The sequence below is a fragment of the Ostrea edulis genome, chromosome 9 (assembly GCF_947568905.1).
Source record: "Ostrea edulis chromosome 9, xbOstEdul1.1, whole genome shotgun sequence".
Lineage (NCBI taxonomy): Eukaryota > Metazoa > Mollusca > Bivalvia > Ostreida > Ostreidae > Ostrea > Ostrea edulis.
The window spans coordinates 44374938-44381079 of NC_079172.1; positions in this window are offsets into that span (position 1 = coordinate 44374938).

The following is a 6142-nucleotide window of genomic DNA, read 5'->3' on the forward strand; positions in this document are numbered from 1 at the left end:
TCATACATACAATCAATCAATCTTAGCTATTGGTCTTCAGAAAGATTAGGCGTTTTTGTGCATTGACCGCGATGGAATTGTGATATAAGCTGCTCTAACAAAGTACCCGGTGCGATCTAATATAGTCAACATTCCTCAATATCTTTGAAACTCGAATAATTATTTATATGCATCTTCACAAGTCAAGGGTTATTGATTCGTTACCTCGCACTAACCCTTGATAAAAGGTGGACACATTAGACCATTACGCAATTTACTATAAATAAAACATCCAATGAAATCACTGCATCTTGTTATGGTGTACATGGATACAAATGACGCGATCTCATACTGCTGTATTGATAAATACGCGCAATTGTAATATTCACACCACTAATTACGTTTATTGATAGTATATCGAGTTTTGAAACCTTTTTGCTTAAGACAATATTGCTTAAACGATTGAAATAGCCATAACTGTAGGTATCAATACACGTGTTTTTATTCGAATCTCTCGTTTCGTGTTGTTATAAATAGAACCGCATTCTCATTGGTTTCCACTCTTTTGTGGAAACAATCAGAATGAGCCCAACTTTTATATAACCACTGATGTCAAGGGTTAGTGCGAGGTAACGAATCTATAACCCTTGACTTGTGAAGATGATTTATATGTTGAAAATGAGTTTAAATATGACGTCATAAAGTTGGGGACATTTTAAAAAAATATATCAACATTTTTAGACAGCTTTACACCATGCATCACAGGCAATTGCATCGCTTGGGGGTCGAATTTATTAGTAAATTCGACCCCCAAGCGATGCAATTGGCTGTGACCATGCATCACACAAAACAAGCATCTCATTAGCATGAAAATTGGAATGACATGCATTCGGATAACATCAGTTTGAGCATTTCCAAAAAGTTCTAAACTTCCCAATTGCTATTTCTAGTTTGTCAATAACTACTATCTTCCATGCAATACATTTGACATGTGTGGATAATAACTTATGAGAGATGTGCTGTATCGCCTCTTAAAGGTGGTGGTTGCACCGTTGCATGTAGGCAATGTGTCTTTACACAAGATGATTTACAACGGCTACCCATACCACAAGGCGAGCGAGACCCATGCTAAGTAACATGAGGAAGGATTTTATCAGGGATGTATTACAGACCCCCCCCCCCCCCCCCCCGACCCCCCCCCCCCCCGCAACGCTGCATGTGTTATTCCAGAATCCTTAAGGAACTCTCCAGTAAACCTTCAACATACCAAAGGCAATTATATCGCTTGGGTTCCAATTTACTGTTAATGCCGCGGAGGTCTAGAGGTAGTGCGTTCGCCCCGCATGTGGATGGTCGGGGCTCGAATCCCGGCCGCGACAGACCTAAGTCGTTAAAACAGGTAGCGGCAGTTCCATCGCCAAACGCTCGGCATCAGATGTGAATGTAACGGGTCCTCGGATATAACCTTAAAAACGGATGTCCCGTGTCACAGTAGGTGTGGCACGCTAAAGAACCCTCACTGCTCAATAACCATAAGCGCCGAGCATAGACCTAAATTTGAAATCCTTCACCGGTCTTAATGACGTCTCCATATGAGTGAAAAATTCTCGAGAGGTACGTTAAACAAGATACAATCAATCTGTTAATAAGTACTCTTTATAATTGCCTGTGCATCATACCACTCTCTCCTGTTATGCGGATGTGTACTGGGACTAACACCATATACCCGGGATTCAGCAAATGTGACGCCTTTATCCGGGATTCAACGAATGTGACGCCTTTATCTGGGATTCAGCGAATGTGACGCCTTTATCCGGGATTCAGAGAATGTAACGCCTTTATCCGGGATTCAGCGAATGTGACGCCTTTATCCGGGATTTAGTGAATGTGACGCCTTTATCCGGGATTCAACGAATGTGACTCCTTTATCCGGGATTCAGTGAATGTGACGCCTTTATCCGGGATTCAACGAATGTGACGCCTTTATCCGGGATTCAGCGAATGTGACGCCTTTATCCGGGATCCAGCGAATGTGACGCCTTTATCCGGGATTCAGCGAATGTGACGCCTTTATTCTACAAATCATCCACTTACCAATATTACTTACCTGTATCTGTAGTAAGATGGTGGAGTACAACGCATTTTTAATCATAGAGAGCACAGCTATAGGGTTTTAATAGGACCCCCATTCCCTTGCAGGGGTTTTGTCTTTATGAGCTTATATTTCTTATTGTACTAGCTGTAGTAAGTTCAGCCTCGACAAGGGAGCGCGCCAGACACTGCAAAAACTACCACCAGATTTATAACTTTATTTGATTTCTGTATCTCTGTTGTAAAAGGTAGGAAAATGTCCGGACTTTGTCGTGTCCGAAGTTAAATGTCGCACTGTTTACTGTATCTTTACAGTTTAAGCTTCGTCACAGTTGAGTGATTTTTATTAGTTGTATGGTACTTTGTGCCGAAATATAGTTTTCCGGACTTTTCCCCACTCTGTTTAACTTAGGAATCTGCAGTTTGATAAGTGTTTACCTGATGAAACTTATTCAATATTTTTTTGAAGAGGACCATGGCTGATGCACTAAAAGACCACAGTGGAACAGTCGGCATTGACGGCAGAACAATCGCCAACGCGTTTTGCAGATGACATAGACGGCCTTGCAGAAGAACTTGCAAACCTTGTAGAACGCTTGGATATAAAACATATACAGTCTACGGGATGCACAGATCAGTGCAGAAAAGACCAAATTGATGACAAACAACACCAAAGGCATCAGCACTGACATCGGAGTGAGCGGGGAGAGACTGACTTGTGGCCACTGTCAACAACTTCAAATATCTTGGAGCCATATTGTCGGGGATGAAAGGTCCAAACCTGAGATACTCACCAGAATTACCCAAACCACCACAGCGCTAACCAAACTCCAAACTATCTGGAAGGACAGGAATATTACGCTCAGCTCAACAATCAGACTGATGCGCTCCTTGGTCATACCCATATTCTTGTACACCTGTGAATCACGGACCCTAACAGCAGACGCTGACAGAAGGATACAGACCTTTGAGATGAGATGCTTTCGCAGACTTCTCTTTATCTCCTATAAAGATCACATCACAAATGAAGAAGTCGGGAACAAGATCAGAAAAGATAACGGGCCCTATGAAGGCCTCTTTACCACGTGACAGTAAAAAACGCAAGCTGAAGTGGTATGGGCACGTCTCACGATCATCAGGAGTTGCCAAGACGATCCTGCAAGGCACATTACAGGGAGGGAGAAGGCAAGGAAGGCAGATGAAGAGGGCTATTGGTACTTTGCAGAACGGAACGGAACCGATTGTGGGGTACCCTAAGGGGGAATCCACTGTAAAAAAAAAATTGGTTGTAAAAATAAAATACTGGACTTTAATCTTCTAGTTATATACATAATTGTGTCCACTGATGCTGGCCTAAGAGAAGTAGAGAGTTGTAAAAGAGAATACCGGGATTTAAAGTTGTATTTTTTAAATATACAATTGTGTTCAATCATCTGACCTTTACTTCTGCGTTGATATCTGTAGTTAATGTATAAACTATGCTTAATTTTCGATTTGCATTTATTACTGATATAAAATGGATATTTTCTGCGCTGGTTCCGTTCCGTTCCGCAAAATACCAATATCCGTGTGGATATTAGTATTTAACGGAACGGAACGAAACATCGAAATTCAAGTGTTTTTTCTACAAGTGCAAGTAGTCTGTTATTATTCAAGTGTTCTCATTCTTTTTAATCGCATCTTAAGACACCGAATTCTCTCACTTCTTTTTCTTTTGTGTTTTGTTTTTTCGGGGGGGGGGGGTGTAAATTAATGTCACGTTATTTTCTCCTGTTTTTGTTGAAGCTTTCTTTTTCATCGGTTTATTATTTGATCACTCTGAAAGTCAGAGGAATTGTTAATTTCAAATATATATATATATATATATATAATCGGGGTCTATATAAATTTTCTGCATTCCAATAATGATGACAAATGAAAACCTCACAAGAAAGGGACTGAAACTTTTCGAGGATACACACAAGTTGAAATAGTTACTAGAATTATAAGATTCCGTTCCGTTCCACTAAATACCAATAGCCGTGTGGATATTAGTACTTAACGGAACGGAACGAAACATCGAAATGGAAGTGTTATTCTACACCTACAATTAGTCTCTTGTTATTCAAATATGCTCATTCTTTTTAATCGTACAGAATCTTAAGACAACGAATTATTTTTTTTTTCCTATGGGGGTGGGGGTGGAAATAACTGCTTTCACACACATGCATGTGTTTTTGAACATGTCTGAAATTTTTGATTGCAATTTACTTCGGTTTTGAAGATGCATTTTAACACGTGTTCAATCGCATCTTAAGACACTGAATTCTCTCTTTTCTTTTTCTTGTGTTTTTTTTTGGGGGGGGGGGGTGGTGATTTTTTTTGGGTAAATTAATGCCAGGTTATTTTCTCCTGTTTTTGTAGAAAATTTAATTTTCATCAGTTTATTATTTGATCACTCTGAAAGTCAAAGGAATTGTTAATTTCAAAAATCAATATACATATAGATATATATATAGGATTCCGTTCCGTTCCGCTAAATACCAATAGCCGTGTGGATATTAGTACTTAACGGAACGGAACGAAACATCGAATTTCAAGTGTTACTCTACAAGTCCAAGTAGTCTGTTATTAAGTGTTCTCATTCTTTGTAATCGCATCTTAAGACACCGAATTCTCTCTTTTCTTTTTATTTTGTGGGGTTTTTTCAGGAGGTTGTTTTTTTTTTGTTGTTGTTTTTTTTTTTTTGTTTTTTTTTTTGTTTTTTAGTTGTTTTTTTTGTTTTTTTGTAAATTAATGCCACGTTATTTTCTATTGTTTTTGCTGAAGCTTTCTTTTTCATCGGTTTATTTGATCACTGAAAGTCAGGAATTGTTAATTTCAAAAATCAATATACATATAGATATATATAGGATTCCGTTCCGTTCCGCTAAATACCAATAGCCGTGTGGATATTAGTACTTAACGGAACGGAACGAAACATCGAAATGGAAGTGTTATTCTACACCTACAATTAGTCTCTTGTTATTCAAATATGCTCATTCTTTTTAATCGTACAGAATCTTAAGACAACGAATTATCTTTTTTCCTATGGGGGTGGGGGTGGAAATAACTGCTTTCACACACATGCATGTGTTTTTGAACATGTCTGAAATTTTTGATTGCAATTTACTTCGGTTTTGAAGATGCATTTTAACACGTGTTCAATCGCATCTTAAGGCACCGAATTCCCTCTTTTCTTTTTCTTGTGTTGTTTTTTTTTTTAGGGGGGGTGATTTTTTTTTGTGGTAAATTAATGCCAGGTTATTTTCTCCTGTTTTTGTAGAAGCTTTAATTTTCATCAGTTTATTATTTGATCACTCTGAAAGTCAAAGGAATTGTTAATTTCAAAAATCAATATACATATAGATATATATATAGGATTCCGTTCCGTTCCGCTAAATACCAATAGCCGTGTGGATATTAGTACTTAACGGAACGGAACGAAACATCGAATTTCAAGTGTTACTCTACAAGTCCAAGTAGTCTGTTATTAAGTGTTCTCATTCTTTGTAATCGCATCTTAAGACACCGAATTCTCTCTTTTCTTTTTATTTTGTGGGGTTTTTTCAGGAGGTTGGTTTTTTTTTTTTTGTTTTTTTTTTTTTTGTTTTTTGTTTTTTTTAGTTTTTTTGTTTGTTTTTTTGTAAATTAATGCCACGTTATTTTCTATTGTTTTTGCTGAAGCTTTCTTTTTCATCGGTTTATTTGATCACTCTGAAAGTCAGGAATTGTTAATTTCAAAAATCAATATACATATAGATATATATAGGATTCCGTTCCGTTCCGCTAAATACCAATAGCCGTGTGGATATTAGTACTTAACGGAACGGAACGAAACATCGAAATGGAAGTGTTATTCTACATCTACAATTAGTCTCTTGTTATTCAAATATGCTCATTCTTTTTAATCGTACAGAATCTTAAGACAACGAATTATCTTTTTTTCCTATGGGGGTGGGGGTGGAAATAACTGCTTTCACACACATGCATGTGTTTTTGAACATGTCTGAAATTTTTGATTGCAATTTACTTCGGTTTTGAAGATGCATTT